Source organism: Canis lupus, chromosome 30 (assembly GCF_048164855.1).
Source record: "Canis lupus baileyi chromosome 30, mCanLup2.hap1, whole genome shotgun sequence".
NCBI classification, from domain to species: domain Eukaryota; kingdom Metazoa; phylum Chordata; class Mammalia; order Carnivora; family Canidae; genus Canis; species Canis lupus.
Genome location: NC_132867.1, coordinates 11,733,625 through 11,757,135, shown reverse-complemented (window position 1 = coordinate 11,757,135; position 23,511 = coordinate 11,733,625). Strand labels below are relative to the sequence as shown.

Here is a 23,511-nt window from a genome sequence, read left to right as displayed (position 1 = left end):
AACTTCCTGTGTACATTATAAGAACACTGTCAAAAAATATTGATTCTGTCAGTAGTATAAGCAAAACTAAACTTTTGTGTATAATTTTATTGCTTATTTTGGATAGCTGACCAATAGATCCTGCCTATGCAAGGAAATATAAAATATACTCCCTGTTTCCGAAAGCTTAAAATTTGTTTGTGAAGGCATATAAATAGTAATAAAGATCATTTATAAAGAGCTATACAGAGGCTTATAAAAGACAGTATAAAATAGATGCAAAATGAATGGGAAAGTAAATGTTAAAAAACAGAGCTGCTGGGATGCCTAGGTGGCTCAGTGGTTGAGCCTGCTACTTCCTCTGTCTGTGTCTCTGCCTTCTCTCTATATCTCTCTCATGAATAAATAAATACAATATTAAAACAAAAACAAAAAACCCAAACCAGAGCACCAAGGACTGTTCTAACCAGAAAAGGAAGTAGAATTGGGTTTGATCTTGAAGCCTCATAAATGAGGGAAACAATATTCATGGTATATTTGGGCAACAGGGTTGATTAGTAAGACAAATGGTTACTTATGCCCCCAAATCCATTTTTCCCTTCTTCCATAATAATTATTTTCACTGTACCATTCAGCTTCTCAGCTGGACATTACCCAGCTTCTCTTGCAGCTGGGAAGGCCAAGTGACTGCCTTGCCAAAGAAAAGTGGACTGAAGTTATGTGTGCAACCTCCATATTTTTTCCTTCAACCTTCATATCTTTTGCTTGCTTTCCATGAACTGGAATGTATCAGTATCATTCAGTCAATACCAACACTCCAGGGAATGATGGAACAGTGGAAGAAATCACAGGGTGCCTAGAGAGTTCTTGTAGAATGGAGCAACCTTCTCACAAAGCTCTGCCCACTGAACAGGGCTGTTTCATGTGGAAGAATACATGGGCTTTTCTCTTGTTGGAACCAATGTATTTTTTTGTTTTCGCCACAGCTTGGTTTTTGTCCTGTTTAACATAACCACTGGTGTGAATGGTGAAGACCCCATCCAGAGGTGAGGCAACAAAGGGCAGATGGCTAGGATGAAATGAAAAACGGAACATTGATAGTTCACTCATGATAAAGAGCAAGGAAAAGAGAGTGAAAAAGAAATGTTAGAGATTAATAATCCCAGTTCCATTGAGCTGGTTAAAGAAATAGAAGATTCAGAGAGGCCTGCTTTGGAAAAACAAAAGCTAAAAAGTTCAGCTTTTGATATATTACCTTTGAAGCAATGATTCTACATTCAGATGAAAATACATAGCAAGAAATTATGGATCAGGGCTGGATGTCAAAGGGAAAAAGAGGTTGGGAATTCCAGATATGGGGTCTGTTCATGTAGAAGCAATTATGTAACCAGGAGAAGGACTGCTTTCTCAGCAGTGGCTATCCAAAGGATATCTCAGAAGAAGTGTGGTTCTGGCTAAAGATCAAGCTTTGAAGGACAAGGTGGGTAGGTGTCAGGAGATCAAACTATCGCTTTCAAAGACATAATCAATAATTAACAACATCCCATTTGTTACTTGTGGTCACTGCATGAAAGGGATGATCTGTTGATTAGGCCTGAAGGTTCGGTTCTGGTGACTAAGTCACAAGTCTCTTTGTACCTCAAAGTCCTTATTTGTAAAGTGGATAATATATGTTTAAAGTGGTGATGAAATGCTGGACTATTCATTTCTGTCTTCTCTGACTGACAAAACTCTAGTCTTGGTTCAAGAAATCTTCCAGGTACTAGCACCTTGGGACCCCTGGGTGGTTCAGCAGTTGAGTGTCTGCCTTCAGCCCAGGGCGTGATCCCGGGGTACCAGGACTGAGTCCCACATCGGGCTCCCCATAGGGAGCCTGCTTCTCCCTCTGCCTATGTCTCTGCCTCTCTCTGTGTGTCTCTCATGAATAAATAAATAAAATCTTAAAAAAAAGATATTAGTGCCTCTATGAAGCCTGACCTCCGAAGAAAATATCCCAACTTTGATTCTGCTCTATTTACAACTTAGTGTTTTTTGGAGAGAAGCTTTCATCTATTCTTGTGGATTTTAAGTTACTCTGCTAGTTATGTGTTCATTATAATAAAGTTTAATTTTTCAATAGATGGCACATATAAGGATTTCAGATATGCATGATAATATAATAAAATTATAATAAGCTGGGATTTAGAAAGAATGCTTTTATAATTTAGAAGCAATAATTTGGTGCTGTCTAATGAGAATCCAAAAGCCTTAAATGCATGTAATATTTTACTTTACTTGCTCTACTGTATTTGAAGACCATCTGATGGAGTGGTCTTCATGGGATGCTGCTGTCATTGCACTGACCGCCCTTGCTCTTATACAAGATTCTGAACTCTTGGTGAGGAACATTGACTTCTCAGCACTATCAACACAGTGTTGAGCTGGGTAGAGATACTAAATCTGTATTTGTTGAAAAAAAGACTGAGTGAGTGCTTTGGATAAAAATCAGATAATTTAGTAATCGTTTTGTCAGTAGAGTTAGTAAAAGTGCACTTTAATTCAAAAGAAATGAATTACTTAAAATAATGTATATGATTTGATCCTGCTTCCCTCTGATCTAAGTTAGTGATATTCATTGTAATTTTAAGTTAATAAACATGATCACATATATTGAAAAATGTTAGAATAAGTAATAGTACTTTACAGAAGATTAAATGTGAAAACCATAACTAGTTCTTATACCAATAAAGGTTAAAATACATTCAAATCAAGTTAGAAACTGGCCTTACTGAATATGCAACTTAGTATTTACTTCTGGTCTACTCCAAGGTACTTAAGGTTTATAAATGTAATTTACTTGTTTAAGAGGCACAGATCTTAGCTGTGGAATCAGTTGCTATTTTTAGCACAGTTTATTAATGCATTTAATCCTCATAATAAATCATCCCCATTTCACAGATGCAAAAAAAAGTGACACAGAGAGGTCATATATTTTATCCATTGTCAAACTGCTAAAAAACATAAACTGCAGATACGTTAGCAATGAATATGCTCCGAATGTAATGTGTTTCCTTCTCTCTAACACTTAGCTCTATGACTCTATTCTATCTCTAGTAAAATGCTGTCTGAAACTCAGCCTTTGAAGACAGCAGCTTGGAAGTCACTCTCAAAACCTTTTTCTCATATCCCACATCCACTTTATTGCAGGGCTTCAGTGGTTTCCTATTATCTACAAAATAGAGGGCAAAACTCTTAAGCAAAGTTCTTTCCCACTTTGATTCCCCCACCTCCACAACATCAAGTAGAGGATAGATTCTGGAACCACACAGCCTGGGCTTGAATTCCAGTGTTGATGCTTGACAGTCATGAGTTGTTAAAAAATAATTAGTATTCCTGGGGTGCCTGGCTGGCTCAGTTGGTTAAGCATCTGACCCTTGGTTTCAACACAGGTCGTGATCTCGGGGTCCTGGGATCAAGCCCGGGGTTTGCACTCAGCGAGAAGTCTGCTCAAGGATACTCTCTGCCCCTCTCCCTGCTCTCTGTCTCTCAAAAACAAACAAACAAACAAACAAACAAATATATATATATATATATAAATTATTATTCCCTCAATGCCTCAGTTTCCTAATTTATAAAAAGTGCTGACATAGAAGGGATGTGGTGAGGATTCAAAAGTCTCAGAAGAATACCTAGCATTTAGAGTAGAACCACAAAATAATAGATATTCCTATAACTTTATTGTCCAATTATTACAGCTCTTTGTGCATAAACCTCCCAAATGCAAACAATTCTGGACTCCCTGCAGTTAAGTATGTATCTTCTTTAATGTACAAAAGTAAATGTAGGGAAATACCTTTATACTTGGTGTTTCCATTATCTGGTAAACTCCTACTCTTCCTGCAAAATCTTTCCTGGCTACCCCAGAGACTGTTAGGCATGCATGTGTCTTCCGCTCTCCTAGAATAAGTACTTTAATTAAAGTATCTGTCATAATGTATTGCAACCACTTCATTTTTACTGTCTGTGAACTCATTTCATCTCTCTGTCTCCAGGAAAATGTCTAATGTTCCAATACTCTTCGATGGCACAAAAGGCTAAATGAGCAAATGGACAGTGGAATAGCTCTTTATTTTATTCTTTATAAAACAATTTCACGAGTAAGTACTAACTCCTGGATTGTCCAGCAACATTTTCAGTAGGATGTCGGGGGCTCACCTATATCAATGACAGCTCCCAAATAGGTTTTTACCAGTACGTACAATACTTGGGATTGATGGATAATAGAGATGACAACCACAGTCTGACTTTCTGCTTCCTGGAGACCCTTTGTTTTATTTTCCCCCATCAGGAAAGGGTATAGACTGAGAGTATAGCTGAGGTTTGAGTTGACATCTTAATCTTCTTCATTTCCCTAATACCAGGGTTTGAAGTCTATGTCATTAAGAGAGCTTTAACTCTCAGCCTTCACCTCAGCCTTCTGGTGTCACCTGGCCTAAGGGCTTAATAGGTTCCTAAGCCCTTAAGTAAATAATTTAAGGAATTTACCATTCCTCTACTGAATGAATTTCAGAGGCCCATGGATAGGGCATCTCATTTGAACATTCATGATTCATTTCTCAACATTTAGCAATTGAGAAATTAATGAGAAATGATCATTGTATATTATTTTCCTTACGTAAAAAAGAGGAAAAGGAGAAGCATAACTTTCCAGTTGTTTTAAAGATAGTACTATTTAAAATTGTAGAAAAACTGTGAAGATATTAAAAAGCCAGTAAAAACACAAAGTGACTAAGGAGTTAAAATGAGTCACCTAGTGGGCATTATTACCTTCTATGGGACAGAAAGATTAATACTTACATATGTTAGCCCTTTCTGACTACAAAATAATCCATCCTCTGTTTTTTTTAACTAAAGAAAAATATAACAATATGTTAAAGTTAAAGAAAAGAAAAAAACCCTGAGAATTATCTACATCTGTATAAAAATTAATAAATCTGTATAAATAAGACCAAAATGAATCTTTGAGTGACACAATTTGAATAATCTCAATATGGGATAATCTTAATATAATTAGCATGAAAGAAATACATTAATGTCCAATGTTCTTTGTTTCTCATGGCTTCACAAATAGGGATTTTATTTTCCCTTAAAATATCATCATATTACTAAAATGTATTTTTAAACATTTTAATAATTTATTCATGAGAGACACAGAAAAAGGCAGAGACACAGGCAGAGGGAGAAGCAGGCTCCCTCCAGGGAGCTTGATGCGGAATTCGATCCCAGAACCCTGGAATCACGATCTGAGCCAAAGGCAGATGCTCCACCACTGAACCACCCAGGCGCCTTAATGATAGGGACTTTAAATGACATTGCAAACAAATGTCTTCTTAAGGTTTCCATTGTTTCATAAAACAACCATATTCTTCAAAATAAAAATGATAAAAATCATAACCAAACAAAAATAACATTTTTCATGGTTTTTTAAAAATATGCGTTGCTATTTAAAAATTATACCATACAATATTTTGAACTTATTATTGGGGAAATAAAATCCTTTTGGTTTGGAAAACACTGTGATGAATTAATATCCTCAGACTGTTTTACAGAGCTCTAATTAACTGCTAAAGTCAATAAATACTATTCTATGAACCTAACGGACATACTCTGAAAATTAAGAAACCACCATCATTAAATCTTCTAAGAGTCATGTACTTGAAACAAAATAGATTTCTTAGTTTAGACCAAGATCTATATACACTATATACAATGACAAGGAAACCAGACTTAATTTGTTATGAATCACCCTTGGATGCTTTATGTCTAACTTTTGTAGAAATCAGTTAGCATATCCGTGATCCCCAAGATCCTATTGGATCTCCCTTTCCCATTTTCCACAATAATCAATAATGAAGAACAAATGGCTGTAGCCCTAAACATTTAGGCTTCATATTCAATATAGATAAGTAATCTTAAGTGATCTAACATACAATATTAGTATGTAATTTGCATGTGTATATTTAGTAAAAAATAAATCTGAAAAACTACACATGCAAGCAAGTGCTAACATATATCGCTATGGGTGAAACTATCAGTCAAAAAAATTTTGTTCAAGAGGGATGCCTGGGTGGCTCAATGGTTGAGCATCTGCCTTCAGCTCACGGAGTGACCCTGTGGTCCTGGGATGGAGTCCCACATCGGGCTTTCCGCAGGGAGCCTACTTCTACCTTCCTCTGTGTCTCTACCTCTCTCTTTGCGTCTCTCATGAATAAATAAATAAAACCTTAAAAATTTTTTTTTGTAGAAGGATTTCAGACTTACAACTCAAGAGACATAACTGGCAATTCCAATTCTGAAGTCAAAAAAATATGGATTTAGCTCTTCCTTAACATGAGTTTGCATATATAGTATAAACATTAAAAATATGGACATAAAGGACAGGTCAATAATATCACAGATAATGATCAGAAAGAGTTCTATACTGTAAAGAAAATAGATAATACTTCTCTGTTGTCATTGTTCTTTTTTAAAGACAAAGTTCTACTCTACAAACAGTTTAACCAGATATTGATACCAAACTGCCTTTGTTTAGTCATAGCTTTCTTCTGGTTATGTGTAGGTTGTCTTCCCACCCCTCCCCCCCCCATGTGAGCAGCATATTTTCTTCGCCCACTCTCTCCGAAGTCACCATTCCTAGTGCGTGGCAGCGCAGTACAAGTACTCATGAGTATATTTCTGTAGGTGGAGATTTTACACAGTGCGTATTTCAAAGGAAGCATTCACACACTAAGGAAGAATGTGGCAAGTCTTCTAACAACTCATTTCTGATCTTTGAAGTGGTCTCCCTTAAGGACAGATCCAAATAATCAATTTTGCCTTGGTGCAAGGAGACTTTAAACCCCACTTAAAAATTGAGATGCCTCATTATTTGTTTTCATATTTTATTACGAGTTCATGCAGCAGCCTAGGCTTAGACATTTTCTTCAATGTAAATGTGATTATATAATTTGCTATTAAAGGTTTTCAACACTTTTCTATCTTTACTGGGGAAAAAAATTTAAATTTTGGTATGGTATATGTGCTACTTCATATTTTGGCCTCCTAAAGGGATCTCTCGGCTGTCCTTGCCTTACAGTGTGTGCTCTGGTCAAACCCAAGCCATATAGTGCCCTCACTGGATCAGTACCTTTGTACATGCTATTCCTGTAATGACTCCCTTCCCCGGACCTCTCTGAGGTGGGTTCCCCCTCATCTAAGAAACTCACTTCACCTTCTGACACTAAATCTTTTCTGAACTATTTCAGTTGTTTTGACCACTCTCCTTAGGCACATATATGTTTAAGAAAGAAGAGCCAAAGGTGCCTGGCTGGCTCAGTCTGAGGAGCATGTGACTCTTTATCTTGGGAACATGAATTCAAGGCCCACACCAGGTGCAGAGATTACTTAAAAACTAAGTAAAATAAAACTGAAGGAGGAGGAGGAGGGACACCTGGGTGGCTCAGTGGTTGACCATCTGCCTTCAGCTCAGGTCATGATCCCAGGGTCCTAAGATCAAGCCCCCTATTTCCCTTTGCCTATGTCTCTGCCTCTCTCTTTGTCATGAGTAAATAAGTACAATCTTAAAAAAGATTGTACTTATTTACTCATGACACTGAGAGAGAGAGAGACAGACAGAGAGAGACAGGCAGAGGGAGAAGCAGGCTCCATGCAGGGAGCCTAACGTGGGACTCGATCCCGGGGCTCCAAGATCATACCCTGGGCTGAAGGCAGCGCTAAACCACTGGACCACCAGGGCTGCCCAAATAAATAAAATCTTTAAAGGAGGAGGAGGAGGAAAAAAGCCCACACAGATACCTAAGAAGTGAAAAAGAGAAAGTGAAAAGAGCTAGAGTAAAGGAGGGGGTGAGGAGTCCAGTTGCTGGTTAAAAACCTTTCTGGGGTTATTCAGGCTGACCTGAATTACAATTACAAAGGCAATTACAAAAAGTCTTTACCCAGCATCCTGCAACGGGGAAAGCTGCCCTCCTCACACCAGACTTAGTACACAGCTGATGCACCGGCACTGCCTAAAGGGACTTGCAACCAATGGCTCAGCCTCTCTGGCTGGCATAGTGCTCCTTGCATATTTGTGTCCCTAGGCTGGGCTCCTTCATCCAGAGACCTATTTGAGGTGAAATCTTCAGCTGAGGCCTCCTTCAGTGCCTCTCCCTTAGCCTCCTTTCTGAGGGGTCTGGGGTCTGCAGAGAAGAAGGAGAATTCTTGATACTTCCTCCGCTCTTAGTACTCTGTCACTCTTCTCTTCTACAGCTCTCTACCCACTCCATCTCCTTCTCATAGAACCACCTGAGCCTTTTGCTTAGGGCTCCCTTAATGATTCCATGGCCCCCAGGTCTATGCAGATCCATGCTGTTCAATGGGAGAAAACCGAAAGGGAGGGATGGAGAGGCACTTTCTCCAGTTCCAGCCTCATGCTTGTATTACCTCTGTAAGTTATCAAAGACTTGACTATGAACTTTCACTTTTGGCTTACTGATTAAATTAACTATTCTAACACTTAGAAATTCAGCCCATCGTGCTCAGCTGAGCTCTTGACAGTAGGATGGTAAGACAGCAATGGCTTCCAGGAACCTTCTGTACAATTTGGAGAGGGCAATAAATGGAGAAGCAGTAGAACTGCCTATGAAATTTTACCCTGGCTCTCAATGTCATGGATCACTGTTGCCAGTAATTGATTTGCTCAATTCATGACATTCTAGAGTCTTTAGCAAATACATAAAAAACTGGAGAGCAAAGTTGAAAGAGTGACAAAAAATTGATGGAATTGTTTATTCTTTTTCCCAGTAAGAGAGGTACCCTATATTTACTTTGGCCATTTTTGGGGGGAGTGAATCAGTTTAGAGTTCTGATGGAATCTTTCTTCTATAGGGCAAGTGAGGTAGTAAGATGCGGAAAAATACAACGGCTAGGTTTTCTTAGAAAATGATTGAATCTTGGGATCCCTGGGTGGCGCAGCGGTTTGGCGCCTGCCTTTGGCCCAGGGCGCGATCCTGGAGACCCGGGATCGAATCCCACGTCGGGCTCCCAGTGCATGGAGCCTGCTTCTCCCTCTGCCTCTCTCTCTCTCTCTGTGACTATCATAAATAAATAAAAATTTAAAAAAAAAATTAAAAAAAAAAAAGAAAATGATTGAATCTTAAAGATTTTATATTTTATATCTGTATTTTATATTATGAAAGCCAAAAAAGAGAAATTACCAGATTCCTAGAAAAAATAAGGAAGGAGGTATAGTGATCCGAACCCTGCATGGACAGTTAAGCCTGCCCTGGCCCTAGTGTTTTCAATGATAGGTTTGCAACTTGAAAATGGCTGTTCACATGAACAGGGGAATGGGCACTTGCTTTAAGGCATCTGCCAATACCTACAGCAGTAGTGAGAATAGAGGCCATTAAATTCTAGCCTAAATACTCTAGGCCAGCTGTTATTTTTCAACTGTCACTCACATTTGACGTTTCTTCAAAATATAGGGTATACCAGATATCCTACCTGTCAAAAAGACTACAGCTTGGAGACCCCTGAATTTGAACTGGGACATGTTTTGCCCCACAAAAGAGGTAGTAGAGTGCAATCTAGAGTTACATATTTAAACTTCTGTAAACCATTTATGAGTTATTTTTTCCATAAACTTGGCAAAGATATTTATCTTAACATTGCATGAAGTAGCATGAGACCCACAACTTAGAAGCTCTTTAATTCCACCTGGAATTAAAATATGTATTTGGGAAACTGATATAATAGTTCCAAAATAACTTTTCAATGAAAAGTCACATGACCAAATCCTCAAGACTATTATTATTATTAAAATTCCTGGTTGCAAGTCCTTGACAGTCATTTCAAGCCAGAAATTTCGTGCTCAAATCAATATTAATTTGAGTAACTAGATATTTTAAAGTATAAAATAAATCCAATGTACTAATATGCAAATGCAAAATTTTTGGAAGACAACAGGTGTCAGGTATTATCTAAGTCAGGGCTTTAGTAAACAGATCTGGAATTGAATGACTACAATGGGAGAGAATTGCTGAAGAGAGTAAGAAAATGTACGATATTATGACAATGATTCAAGAGCACAGGCTTCTTGGCTTTATGGGCCATACATACACACTTCCTCTTTTACTGCTTAAAATTCAGAAATACATTTCCTACAAAAACATGAAACATTATTTTGGATTTAAAACTTTATAAGTCCAAACACAAAAACAGCACTTAAGGGCTATACTGTATAATTTATAATATGTATTAAATCTCTACACTGAACATTTTAAATTTTTTTTTTTTTTTTTTTTATAATAGTCACATACAGAGAGAGAGAGAGAGGCAGAGACACAGGCAGAGGGAGAAGCAGGCTCCATGCACCGGGAGCCCGACGTGGGATTCGATCCCGGGTCTCCAGGATCGTGCCCTGGGCCAAAGGCAGACGCTAAACCGCTGCGCCACCCAGGGATCCCTACACTGAACATTTTAAAAAATATTGATAGATTTAAGCTAAAATTTTAAAAATTGATATGCTAGGACCTGATGATATCTGTAGACATCTATGTATATATAATTTCTTTTATAAACATATTTTTTATATACAAAATTTAATTTCTGAAAGGATCAAATTAACCAGTGCTTTCTGGTCACTCAGTGTTTTTTCTTTTAATTTAAAAATATCTGAAAATATGTTGAAAATAAATTTTACATCAATTTAATAGAGGATTTAAAATCAAAACAATTATGAACTTCACACTGAAGATTAGTTTGAAGATCATGGCAGAAATTATGAAATTCTTAGTCTTGTGTACATGTGGCTTTTTGGGTTCATTACTCTAAAAGTCATACAAGATCTACACTTTGATTTAAAAAACCCATGAAAAATAGCAGCTGAATACCATAAAACACAAACTTTGGACTGCTCCAAAAATTGTTCCCAAGTTTTTTTTCCCCTCCATGCTTCACACTTTTTTTCAGCAGACAGCCGAATTTAAAGGTGAGTTTTTTTGTTTTTTAAAGGTGAGTTTTAAATATAAAGTCAGCATGAAACTTACATGAAAACTTAGAGAAACAGTCAAAATAAAAGAGTGAAAAAAAGAAAAAGCCACATGAAGACTGTAAATCATCCAAAAATCACTAAAATTATTCCTTTAAAGAAATAATTATTTTTAGCTTCAATAAAGTATTACAATTAAAAAAAAAGAAAAGAAAAAGGGCCTTTAAGAAAAGATATATTTAAAAAAAGAGGAAGATGGAAGGAAGGGCAAATTTTAAGACAAAATAAAAGGATGAGAGGGGAGCTAACACAGTTAAAATAAAAAACAGCTCTACTCCAAGGGCAGAAGTGAAAGGTGTAAAGAGAGGAATCAAGAGAAGACAGCACAGATTCAGCATACTCAAGTGTGAGGAACTCACACAAAGCGAAATGAAAAAACAAAAGTGTATAGTTATGCGGGACATTATAGAAGGGAAAGACAACATACATTCAACATTCGCATGATTGGTTGTCATAAAAAATGGTACAAAAATATAAAGGAACAGAAAATAATAAAAAAAATAACAGGCAAGATACAAATTTTCATTAAATGAGCACCTGAATCTACAGATCCAAAGAAAACAGATATTCCAGAAAAAATTTACATGAAATGAATACTCTGTGGATCTTTGACCTGGAACCCCATATATCCTCATGGCTAATTCATCCACATTGGTGCAGGAGGGCTTGGTTCTCATCCCACGGAGTCGAAGAATCTCGGAACAGCAGACAGCCAGCAGAGTGACAGAAGTTTATTAAGCAGAGACACAGAGAAAGCTCTCAGAAGTGAGAGAGGTCCCCACAGGGTTGCCACTGGGGGGGGTTTATGGTCCGTCTTTTATGAGAACCTGACAGGGAATTTGGTAAATTTCTTATCAATATCAGAGTGGATTTGTAAATTTGTCTATAGTTAGACCAAACCCAGTGGACTTGTAACCATAATAGTAACAAACAAGACGCTTTTGTAAATATCAGGAGCCCAAACAAGGTGTTCCCTTCTCCCAGGTTAATATCTCCTGCATAATATTTCTCAACATCTGGGGCTTCTGTGAGCCAAGTCAGGTAGCCCAGGGCCTTGAGATTGTGTTGTCTTGGTTTGAGAGGGAACTATGGACACCTTAATGACATATTTCTCTGTGGTCTGGTGAATTTCTGTGATTACTAAGAAGCCATTAAAGGGGGGATACTCCCTAACATTTTGGAGCTAGGGAGCAAGGTTTACTTTTCTGTTTTACTGTCTTATCTCTGTTTCCTTGGGGTGGGTAGGAGCCTGACTCTGAGGCCTTTCCCTTATCTTTCTCTGCCTAGTGCCCTCTGCCCCTAACTCATTCCTACAACATAACCCCAGTAAGAAGTCTTCCCTAATGATCCTTCATCAAACAGCATCACCACTTACAGCTGATTCATGATTCCAATACTGTTTTTACATTTTTTCCCCAAAGTACTGAGCACTATCTGACATGAGAAGGATAGATAGATAAATAGACAGACATATAGGCAGATAGATATTTGCTTATCATCTTTCTCCTCAATTAAAAAGTATGCTCCAAGAAGCCAGCCTTTTCCTCCTTACACTATTATATCACCAGCAGCTATGCTTGTACATCACAGGTATTTAAGTAAGGATTTTTTGAACAGATAAATTAAATTTAATACTTTTAGTAAATAAAGAAGCATACAGTAATCTGGGCAGAAATGGGAAGATTACATTCAAGAGGGAAATTTATATTGAGCTGAATTTTCCAGAGTAATATTTGATTAAAGACAGAGAAGCGAGGAAATACTTACCCGAAGTGCATCCTGGCAATTTGCTTCTTGACGATAGATAGGAATTTACAAAAATGTTTAGGCAATACATAAAGAAATTAAACATTTCAAAAATGAAATCCTGGTAAAAAAAATTGGGGTAACCTATTTAAAACAAATCTAAGGCTAAGCAACAGCACAAATTATGATTATAGAATACAGTGGGAATGTTATAAAGACACTATGAACATATTAATCAAATTCATGATAATTAAGATAAAGGGGAGGAAAGGTTATGTGCAAAGGTCCTGATTTCTGTCATCCATTGCTGGGAACTCGTACTATCTAAATTTGAAATATGAGGTTAAAATGATTGACTTTTTTGATGGGCATTAAGGAGAGCAGCACTTGATATAATGAGGACTGAGTGTTGTGTGCAACTCATAATCTCTAAACTCTACTTTTGAAACGAATAATATACTATATGTTATTGACTTCAAATTTTAAAAAGCTTGAATTTTTGAAAAGTTTTTCATAATCTTGTTTTCTTTAGTTTTAGAGGCATTTAGTTTTGGGAACTTATATTCCATTTGTTTCTTTGTTTCTGTATGTTTATGTTTCTGTATGTTTATGTGGCTCTATTCTTCCAATTATCTATATTGCTAACAATGTCTCAGTTTTCTCAGCTATTAAATGGGGATAACAATAGGCTTAATAATAAAAATGTGATAATTATAATAATTACTAATGTAATACTAGCACTAATTGCATAGGGGAGTAGGAAGATGAAATAATTGATACAATGTAAAGACTCAAAACCTGGTCCGGCTATTATCTATTTGTATAATATGCATGTTAAAGATGATAGTTTATTTTTTTTTATTTTTTTAAAGATTTTATTTATTTATTCATGAAAGACACACACACACACACAGAGGCAAAGACACAGGCAGAGGGAGAAGCAGGCTCCATGCAGGGAGCCCTATGTGGGACTCGATCCCGGGACTCCAGGATCATGCCCTGGGCCAAAGGCAGGTGCTAAACCGCTGAGCCACCCAGGGATTCCCAAGATGATAGTTTATTAAGAGGATGATTTAATAACAGTGAAACTAAATCTTTGCTGCTTAATTTTTTATGTAATGAGCACTTATTATTTTTGTAAATATGAAGAGTATAAATTATGTTATTAACTAAACAATAAGTAGAAAAATTTCACTGTTTCATTGCAGTAGGTGATAATTATATTTATTCCTGCATAATATCTGTCATAGAGAAAGTACACTAAGGTGTGTATATATTTTTTATTTTGTTTCTTTCTAAATATAATTCTATTTAAACCCATATAATGATTTCCAAAGCTAGTTGTGTACTTCTTCCCCAACTTTAAATTTTTCTTTTCTTTCTCTTACAGAAAATTTATTCGTAAACAACAGCCCTATGCTCTCTAAAATGTCAGTGTCTTAAGGACAACCACCTGTATTTAAAATATTTTCCTTTAGTCATTATTAATGGGTAAATGGAGAAGTAGGAGATTGAAGAGCTCAAGCTGTAAACAAAGCAGTGTTTGGAAAGACTTCTAAAATATGGTGAGGCTGCCACCTTTGAACAGACCCTCTTTCTCAGCAAGGGTAAAGCAATACTGAGCTGACATCGTTCAGCTAGTCTTCCTACTCATGATTAAATAATCCTTGAGGATGTATAATGAGCAAATTCTTTTATTTCTTCAAAATTGAATTTCAAATTCACTACCAAAGTCTCCTATGTTTTTTTTATTTTTCTTTAACCTAGAACCATTTATATATGCTTATAATTTAAAACATACATGACATTAAATACCTCACCACATGAACTTATCAACCTATAAAATAATGCTGTTTTTACTTGGTGTTTATTCTTGTAATTATGGTAACTGAAGAGTGTTGATTGTAACTAATTAAAACCAAGAGTAACACCCATACTATTATCTTTTATAAATGAGATAGTATTCATTCGGACCACATGTGCATCATAAAGATAACAATAATACTGCTAAATATTAAATCAATGACATTTATTCATGATAGAGAATAAAACTGGCTATTTCCCTGAAACTGCAAATGAACAACAAAAAAAATCTTGGGACATGTTGCCCTCTAGTGGAATTTTTAAAAGACACAGTTGAATTATATTCGGTGCCCTTCCATTACTTGAAATACAAAGTTTATCCAATACAAATGTTAACACAGATTAACTTCTTTCTTTTAAATGATAGGTATTATAAAATACTTTCATCAATTTTTGTAATTGACAGGTTTTATTCTAAAAATTCAAAAATTGTTAAAAAAAAAGTCTCTCCTAGCCATTAAAAACCAAGAAGGTGTGATTTCACATAAAATGAAAAGTAGAAACAAGAAACTCAGGCATATAATTTCATTTTCTTAGGATTTTTGCCCAGGAATGCTATCCAAGCTGATACTGTAAAACTATCCTCAGAAACTCATCTCTCTACAGCTTAGGATGACTAAAGGGTATTTTAGTTTCTTGGTGGAAAACCGTAACTTGAAAAGCCTATTATATCAACAAATAAGAAATAGCATTCATAGAAATATGAAAGGAGTAATTTTAAGAAGCATCTTGTGCCACCTTTTGATTTGTTTTCAAAGTATTTTATTGTGCTCTAGTTCCATCACATTATTTTTTTTCAGTTTATAGCTTCAATACATATTGATAAAGATACATTTTCCTAAGTTACTGTCTAGGATAAAAGAGGTGAATGCAGAAGAGTATATAAAGTATCTTCTATTTCTGATGGGCATTTTAAAATGTTATCATTAATTTACAAGTTCACATCATTTTTTGATCCCTGCTTCAACCTTACTATTGCTTATCTCTTACAATAGTTAATTTAAGCACAGATGTGTTTAGAATACAAATACTCTTCAAGAATTTGTGCAGAGTCCTTTCCCTAAAAAACAGTTTTAAAATATGGTAGCACAATTAATTGTGCATTAAATGTTTGTGACTTCACTTACCCTATGAAACATTATACAACAAATATTTAGTCAACTATATTTCTTATTTACTCATTAACAAATACTTCCATTTCAAAACCAATCTTTAAAAGCAATTTAAGCTAGGGAATTTATAAGACAATCAAGAAGTTATAAATAAAATAAAATTAGCCCTGAGCTATTGAAAGAATGATAAATATATCTGTAATGCATACTGAAGTTGAAAATGACCTAAACTTGTATATAAGAAAAATCTATCCAATCATTTAATTCCTCAGTTCACTTTTTTAGTTCATTTTGTCCTTTTTCTTTTTTTTTTTTTTTTTGGAAGTAGATGGGGTATATTTATTTTTTCTTATAATCATTTTCGTTTCATATTTTCACATTACAGAAATGTAATGTATGATTACATACTTATGATTAAGTGCTCACAGTTCTCTTTATTCAGTTTATAATTAAGATCAATGACCACAAGCAAATAATTAAACACAGATATGATTAGTAATCTCTCTTAAAAGTAAAACATCAATAAAATAAAGAAATAAATATTGTGTTATGGTTATGTGAGTTTAGCCATGGGACATGTCAAATAATTTCATTAAGTACAAAAGAACAGAGCTTTTGGTGGACCTGGCAAGTTTTAATTTGTCTTCAGTGAGTAGCTGGGCTTAATTTCTCATTTTCCACTTCCTTTGCCCCTGTAATGGTCCGGCAAGACCTTGACCATACTTTCCCCTCCTCCCTGGTTGCTTCTGGCTCCATATCATTTTTTCCAGCAAAATCTGACATGAACCCCATCACTAATATAAGTTAAAGTTCTATTATTCAAACTACCTTCAGAAAGTGTTTTTTTTTTTTTCCATTAACAGATTTTTAAGTGGGAAGGGAAGAAAGGGGAATAATTGTGAGGTCTATATTCAAATAAGCTGAGAACCTCCATGTGCTTTACCATAGTTTTCTACTTAGAACACTTCTAGAGAAGTTAAATATTAAAGGAGGATAATGGGCTAATACTTCTTCAGTGTCAAGGTCCTATGCATTACCAATGCATTTCTGTAAGAGGATTCTAGCAACAAAACAGGCCTATGAGGTGAAATTTAAAGAGACCATCTCCAACTAGCCACGCTATACTGGTGTACTTAAAATATGTCTTTCTGTCTCTGTCTCTGTCTCTCTCTGTGTATCTCTCTCCTTCCTCACATCACACCACCCATCCACATGCCCTAAAAAATGATATACATTTGGCTAATTTTTGGAGACAACATGCCTCCAAAGCAAGGTTTGGCAAGCCACAGCATAGCCCTTCACCTCTTTCGGTAAATACATTTTTACTGGCATTGTCATACTCTTATTTATGATTGCCTGTGTCTGCATTCCTGTTACAATTGTGGAGTTGAAAGGTTTTGTCACAGACTGTATGGTTCACAGAGCCTAAAAGATTTACAGAAAACATTTGTCCAGCTCTGCTCTAAAGTATTTTTGTTTTCTCAACCAGTACATGAAGCTCTCCATCAATGACTTTTTCACTGACTTGACACAGTTCTAGAGATCCTGGTTTTCATGTTCCAGAACAGAGCAGAGAAGGCTAATTCTTGGCACTGATATCCTCTAGGGAAATACAGTATGAAAGCAAAATCTGATACCATGACTCTTCAAGCTAATAATACTGATGACCCTTAGAATAGAGTGACTCCATGCCAATTTGTTCATTCTGTCAATGGACAGAGCAGCCATGCAGATCAAATGAGGTGAAAGAAAAGCAGTCAGCTATTTTCTCTCCATTCCAATCCAAATTTTTAGGATAAAGTAGGATGAAATTTTCACATGTCCATCAAATTCAGTTAAAGGGTTAGTTTTTTAGTCTGTAGTCATTAAATTCTTTTCCATATGGTGTTCATATTAGTTAGGCAAGAAGTATTCTTTTTTTTAAGATTTTATTTATTTATTTATTTATTTATTTATTTATTTATTTATTTATTTATTTATGAGAGAGAGAGAGAGAGAGAGAGAGAGAGAGAGACAGAGATACAGGCAGAGGGAGAAGCAGGCCCCATGCCACAAGCCCGATGCCGGACTCAATCCCGGGACTCCAGGATCACGTCCTGGGCCAAAGGCAGGCGCCAAACCACTGAGCCACCCAGGGATCCCCGGCAAGAAGTATTCTTAATGCCACCATTGCAGATACATATACATTAGTTAGGCCAGCAGTATTCTAAATGCAACCATTGCAGATACACACACATACACACTCACACACACACACACACATATATGTAAATTTTTTACAAACCCAATCTCTCTTTATCTCAGATACACATAGATATGTATATCTATGTATATACATATATGATGTTTTTCACAAACCCAATCTCTATTTTCTTAAGTCTCTCAAGATACATGTTTTCAAGACCATGCAACTACCACTTACTAATAATGATTATTTCCATTTCAACTATATGCAACAATTTTCTTTTTTCCTTCAGTTGTGTCTAGGAAATATGCACAATTGTTTTAGGTAACATTACACTATATTGAGTTTAAAAGGTAAGGCTGGACATAGCTACTTGAATCAGCTAGCTCCAACTGTAACACACATCTGTGTAGAGACAGCATAGTCCTTTGCTTACCTTCTATGAATGAAGCTAGTAAAACTCAGGGGAATAAAGCATGATGCTGTCCCATGATACAGAAGCTCTCATAAAACAGGGAAGCTGATGTTGAGTACCCTCAGCTAAGTGACTTCAACACTTCTTCATTTATCCCGTCTCTATAAAGAACAAAATCATAAAAGCCCCCACCGGTGCAGAAGATGTGTGTAGAGGGAGTGACATCATACAGTAAGATGAAGAAATAAGTGAAAAAGCAGCAACTACCAAAGCATGTTTATAACTTCATGATTGTTTCAGGGAAATCTGTTTTCAGTCTATTGTATAAAATCATGATAAATGGAAGCATGTTTTTCCCATCATCTTTGAAGACAATGGTCATTATCTGGATTTGTCTATAAAAACTGAGTAATTGTAATCTGTTCAACAAAGATGCCTTTCAGTTGGGATAAACTTTAAGAGAATGGCCATCTTATGGTTGGTGAAGGAAGTTTTATGTTTTTATAACCAAAATTTACCAGCTTTACTTTTACAAGGCAGAGGAGTTTGCTCTGGAGTGATAGAACGTCAAAGGCCTGGATTCCTTGAGGTCTTATAAAACTGTGTCTTTACATAAGCCAATAAGTGATGTTGCTCTAAGAATTCTGAAGACTTTTTAAATATTTATTTATTTATTCATTTATTTGAGAGAGAGCAACAGAGAGAGAAAAAGGGAGCAAGCCAGGGTATGTGAGTGGGGGGAGGGGCAGAGTGAAAGAATCTCCAAGCAGAATTCCTGCTAAGAGCGGAGCTCCATATGGGTTTCCATCCCAGGACCCATGAGATCATGACCTGGACTGAAACCAGGAGTAGGAAGCTTAACTGACTGAGCCATTCAGGTGCCCCTAGGTCATATGTTTAATATCAAAGATGAAATAAAAATTATAATAGTCACATATAAGAATCTACCAGTTAAATTTAGACATAACATTATAATGGTATTGAGTCAATTATATTAATTCTACTGAACATTATATATGGAAAAAATTATATATATTTTTTTATCTATCCCTTGATTTTGTGAGGTAAATTTTATTACCCTCTGGGCATAAACTTTTATGGAAATATTTTTGGCTAAATATCTGCTAATTAAATGAGAAAATATTAGCAAATGTCCAGATTGTAATATAAGTGTGCAAACATATTTTCACATTTTTGTTAAAAACAAAATGTAGGGATGCCTGGGTGGCTCAGCAGTTGAGCATGATCTGGAGTTCCTAGATCAAGTCCCACATCAGGCTCCCTGTGAGGAGCCTGCTTCTCCCTCTGCTTGTGTCTCTGCCTTCTCTCTGTGTCTCTTATGAATAAATAAATAAAATCCTTAAAATAACATTGTAAAATGCTAAAAAACGATCTATTTTCTGATCATTTTTCCTGTGAAGAATGCATTATTATAGGACCTGAAACCAAAAAAAAAGTTTCAAGGTATCTTTTTCTAAACTTGAGAATTGGAAAGAAAACTAAATCTGTTTAGTTTAAATTCCACTAAATGTGGAATGCCTGCATTCTCCCAATAAAAAATTTGAGTGAATTATTTTCAATGACTATTACTGATAGATTATTCCATGCTGTTTCAGGTAACAATCAAAGGGATCGTAATATGAATGGATATTTATCTGTTAATTGTCTTAAGCATACTGGAATGGATAATACAGATTCCACATTTCATGCTGTCTTCCCAGAGTTCTGTTCAAAATTTTGTTCTTATTTCCTGCTTCCCCAGACAGACACCCACAACTGCAACAATTTTACCAATGATACCAAATCTTTAGTAAGACAAAGTAGCTTTTGTGTGTATATGTATGCATCTCTGTGTGTGTGTGCACGTGCACGTGTGTGCATGTGTACTCAAGATGCTTGACAGGGCATCTGAAATTCTGGTGTAACTTTCTATATACACAAACTGTTACATAATTGTAATAGAAAGTATTTTTATTTTATTTCATTTTTTGTATTTTATTTCATTCTTTAAAGAGTGCTTTTTAAAGATTTTATTTATTTATTAGAGAGAGAGACAGCACATGCAAGAGAGAAAGAGAGGAAGAGAGCAAGAGCAGGAGCAGAGAAAGAGGGAGAAGGAGAGGGAAAAACAGACTCCCCGCTGAGCAGGGAGCCCAGTGTGGGGCTCGATCCCTGGACCCTGGGATCATGACCTGAGCCAAAGGCAGATGCCTAACCAATTAAGCCCACCCAGGCACCCTGGCACTTCATATTTTATAGCTCTTAAAATACTTTACAGGTGCTAACAGTATTTCCCTATAATAACTTTTTGAATATTCAATCCCTGAAAATGATGTTATTTTTTTAATGATGTTATTTTGAAATGAACTCTTGTATAATTCACTATTGAGATGGAACTCGTGTTAATTTGCTACATAAAAAGTCATTGTTAACTGAAAAATTCACCTCTACATGAAGACATTCTGATTTATTAAATGTCTTTCTATATGTTTTTCTTTTCTTTTAATTAACTTTCTTGTTCTGTTCAGATCCTCTTCAGTCTTCTAGAAAAGAACAAGGAGGGACAGTGAAGGAGGAGAAGAAGAATGAGAGAAGACAGAGCAGGAAGAAAAGAAAGAGGAAAGAAAGGGAGAAAGAAAAGAGGTAGGGATTTTACCCTGGCCTTCAAATACTGGTGGTCTGGAGGAAAACGAATGAAATGACAGCCTAATATCAAGGGGGCTGGCTACTTTAATTCAGAATAGGGTCATCAACTATCATGGTCATCAGCCTAACAGTCTCTCTACTAGAGAACAGGTGGAAGAGGAAAAATAAATATGAAAAGGACACACAAACTTTTGCCATTCATTTTTTTTCCTCCAGCAAACAAATGACAATAACATAAGAGGAAAGGCTGTAAGGAAGTAATGTACTCAGTGGGGGGTTTACAGAACTATGCAATTATTTGTAGTTATAATTGTAAGATACAGTTCAGAGAAGAGTTAGCATTGTAGGTGTGCCTTAAAGGATGGGCCCCACAGGTGGGTACAGGTAAAAGAAGGAATTCCAGGCCATAAGAACAGTGTGTGAGGGTGCAGACTGAAGATCATACCAGCGGTATCTGGAGAATAGTAACCGACTCAAGTAGAACAAAATGTAAACCATAGTAAGAGAGTTAGTATTAAGATTGGAAATCTATTTAGGGAAGAGATTGAATGAGTAAATAAAAGTAGGAACAAGCAAAATGGGTTGAATGTAACCCATGACACATCAATAAAGTTTCAAAGAAAAGTTATAGAAAAATTATGAAATGAAGCAATTTTTATTTATGTATTTATTTAACAATTTTTTAACTAGGCTTCACACCCAGCATGGAGCCCAATGTGGGGCTTGAATTCACGACTCTAATATTAAGATCTGAGCTGAAATCAAGAGTTAGATGCTCAACTGACTGAGACACCTAGGCACCCCAAGTTAAGCTATTTTAAAAAAGAAGTTGTGAGTTTGGTTTTGAATATGCTGAATTTCAAACATCATGGGGACATAAATAAACATTTATACTTTAGGTAAGTGAAAACATGAACCTGCTGAATAAGAAAGAATTTGAATTTGCTATCCGTCATCCATATACCTGAGCCTTGAAAAGTTACAGAGTTCATAGAAGGTTGTTCCAATTATATGTCAGGTAAAACACACTGCCAGTACTTTCTAGGGGTGTCAGTCATACCAATCAATCAACTGATACTTGCAGAGCTTCTCTTGAGACCTAGCACTGTTTTTTCATAATGAGCTAAAGGCACATGATAGATCATACCTCCAGAAATTAGACTTAGGTGTATTAACCAGTTTGTTAGAAAATAAGTAAGGAATATTATGGTGAACAAAACTAGGACTATGCCTTTCATGACCTAATAGTATGACAGCTTGGAAGGGGGCTCCATAAAAATGTTGCCTAGAAGCTGTCTACTAAGATCTCTATAGGCTCTGCGCATGATCGTGCAGGAGCTTTGAGTACACATAAGGCTGGTTGAGATGGTGGAGATAGTTGGATCGGGAGAAAGCTTAGGAAAATTTTATCTGATCATCTTAAATCTACCAACAGATTTTGAGTTAGCAGTTTCATAGTTATATTTCAATAATATTTTAAGGAATTCTAGTTCTATTTAGCCTCCAAATCTTATAAACCTTATACTACAAACAAAAAAGAGGGAGTATGAATCTGCTTAGTCTTCTATTCCACTAGCTGGATGGCACTGCTGCCACTAAGGGTCATAGCAAGTGGATAGAAATTTGTGGGAAAGGTCTTCAGACCTTGCAGCAACCTTTCCAAATATCCATTCCTTGTGTTTTGAGAATTAGAAGTACAGAATAGTTTTGATGGTCCTTTTAAAAATTTGTTTATTTGTTTGTTTGTTTGTTTATTTAGAAAGAGATAGAGCATGCACAGGGGATAGTAGAAGCAGAGAGAGAGAATCCCAAGTAGGCTCCATGCTCAGATCAGCACAGACCCTAACGTGGGACTCGATCTCAGGACTGGGAGATTGTGACCTGAGCTGAAACCAAGAGTCAGATGCTTTACCAACTGAGCGACCCATGCATCCCCTGACAGTCGCTTTAAACACTTTATTAGTTTATTGTATTGTTTGTCATAGAGAAAAACTGATGTATTTTTAACATTGCAAATCTGTGTATATCCACATTTTAATTTCTCTGAAATGACATGGTTGTACTTCTGTGATGTTGGCTGGTGGTAGTGTGGTCTTACGAATCTTTACTTTTTCTTTAAAACACAATGTTTAGTAATACTCATGAAGGTACTCTTCCAAAATCCATGGTGTGTTATGGGCTCAACTGTCCTTGCCATATTCAAAAGGTGGGGACCTAATCCACAGTTCCTCAGAATGTGAATATATTTGAAACAGGATCTTTAAAGAGGTAATTAAGTTAAAATTAAAATGAGTCATTAAGGGTGGGCCCTAAATCCATATGACTGGTGTCCTCATAGGAAGAGGAAATTAGGGCACAGACAGGCAGAGGGGAAGAACCTGTGAAGACCCAGGGAGGTGATAGCCATGTAAAAGTCAAGGAGACAGACCTTAGAAGAAACCAACCCTGCTAATACCTTGATCTTGGATTTCAAGCCTTCAGGATTGTGGAAAATAAA

At 36.1% G+C, this 23,511-nt stretch overlaps 1 protein-coding gene and 1 long non-coding RNA gene across 7 annotated transcripts in view; one reads left to right on the top strand and one right to left on the bottom strand.

The window, feature by feature from the left end:
• The window catches only part of ROBO1 (roundabout guidance receptor 1), a 1,129,252-nt gene that overhangs the window by 863,877 nt on the left and 241,864 nt on the right, over positions 1 to 23,511 (bottom strand). The window lies entirely within an intron of this gene.
• On the top strand, positions 4,008 to 21,907 carry LOC140621840 (uncharacterized). Its single transcript, XR_012021567.1, has 4 exons — positions 4,008 to 4,115; positions 14,184 to 14,358; positions 20,897 to 21,011; positions 21,705 to 21,907. It is a non-coding gene; the product is annotated as an uncharacterized lncRNA (long non-coding RNA).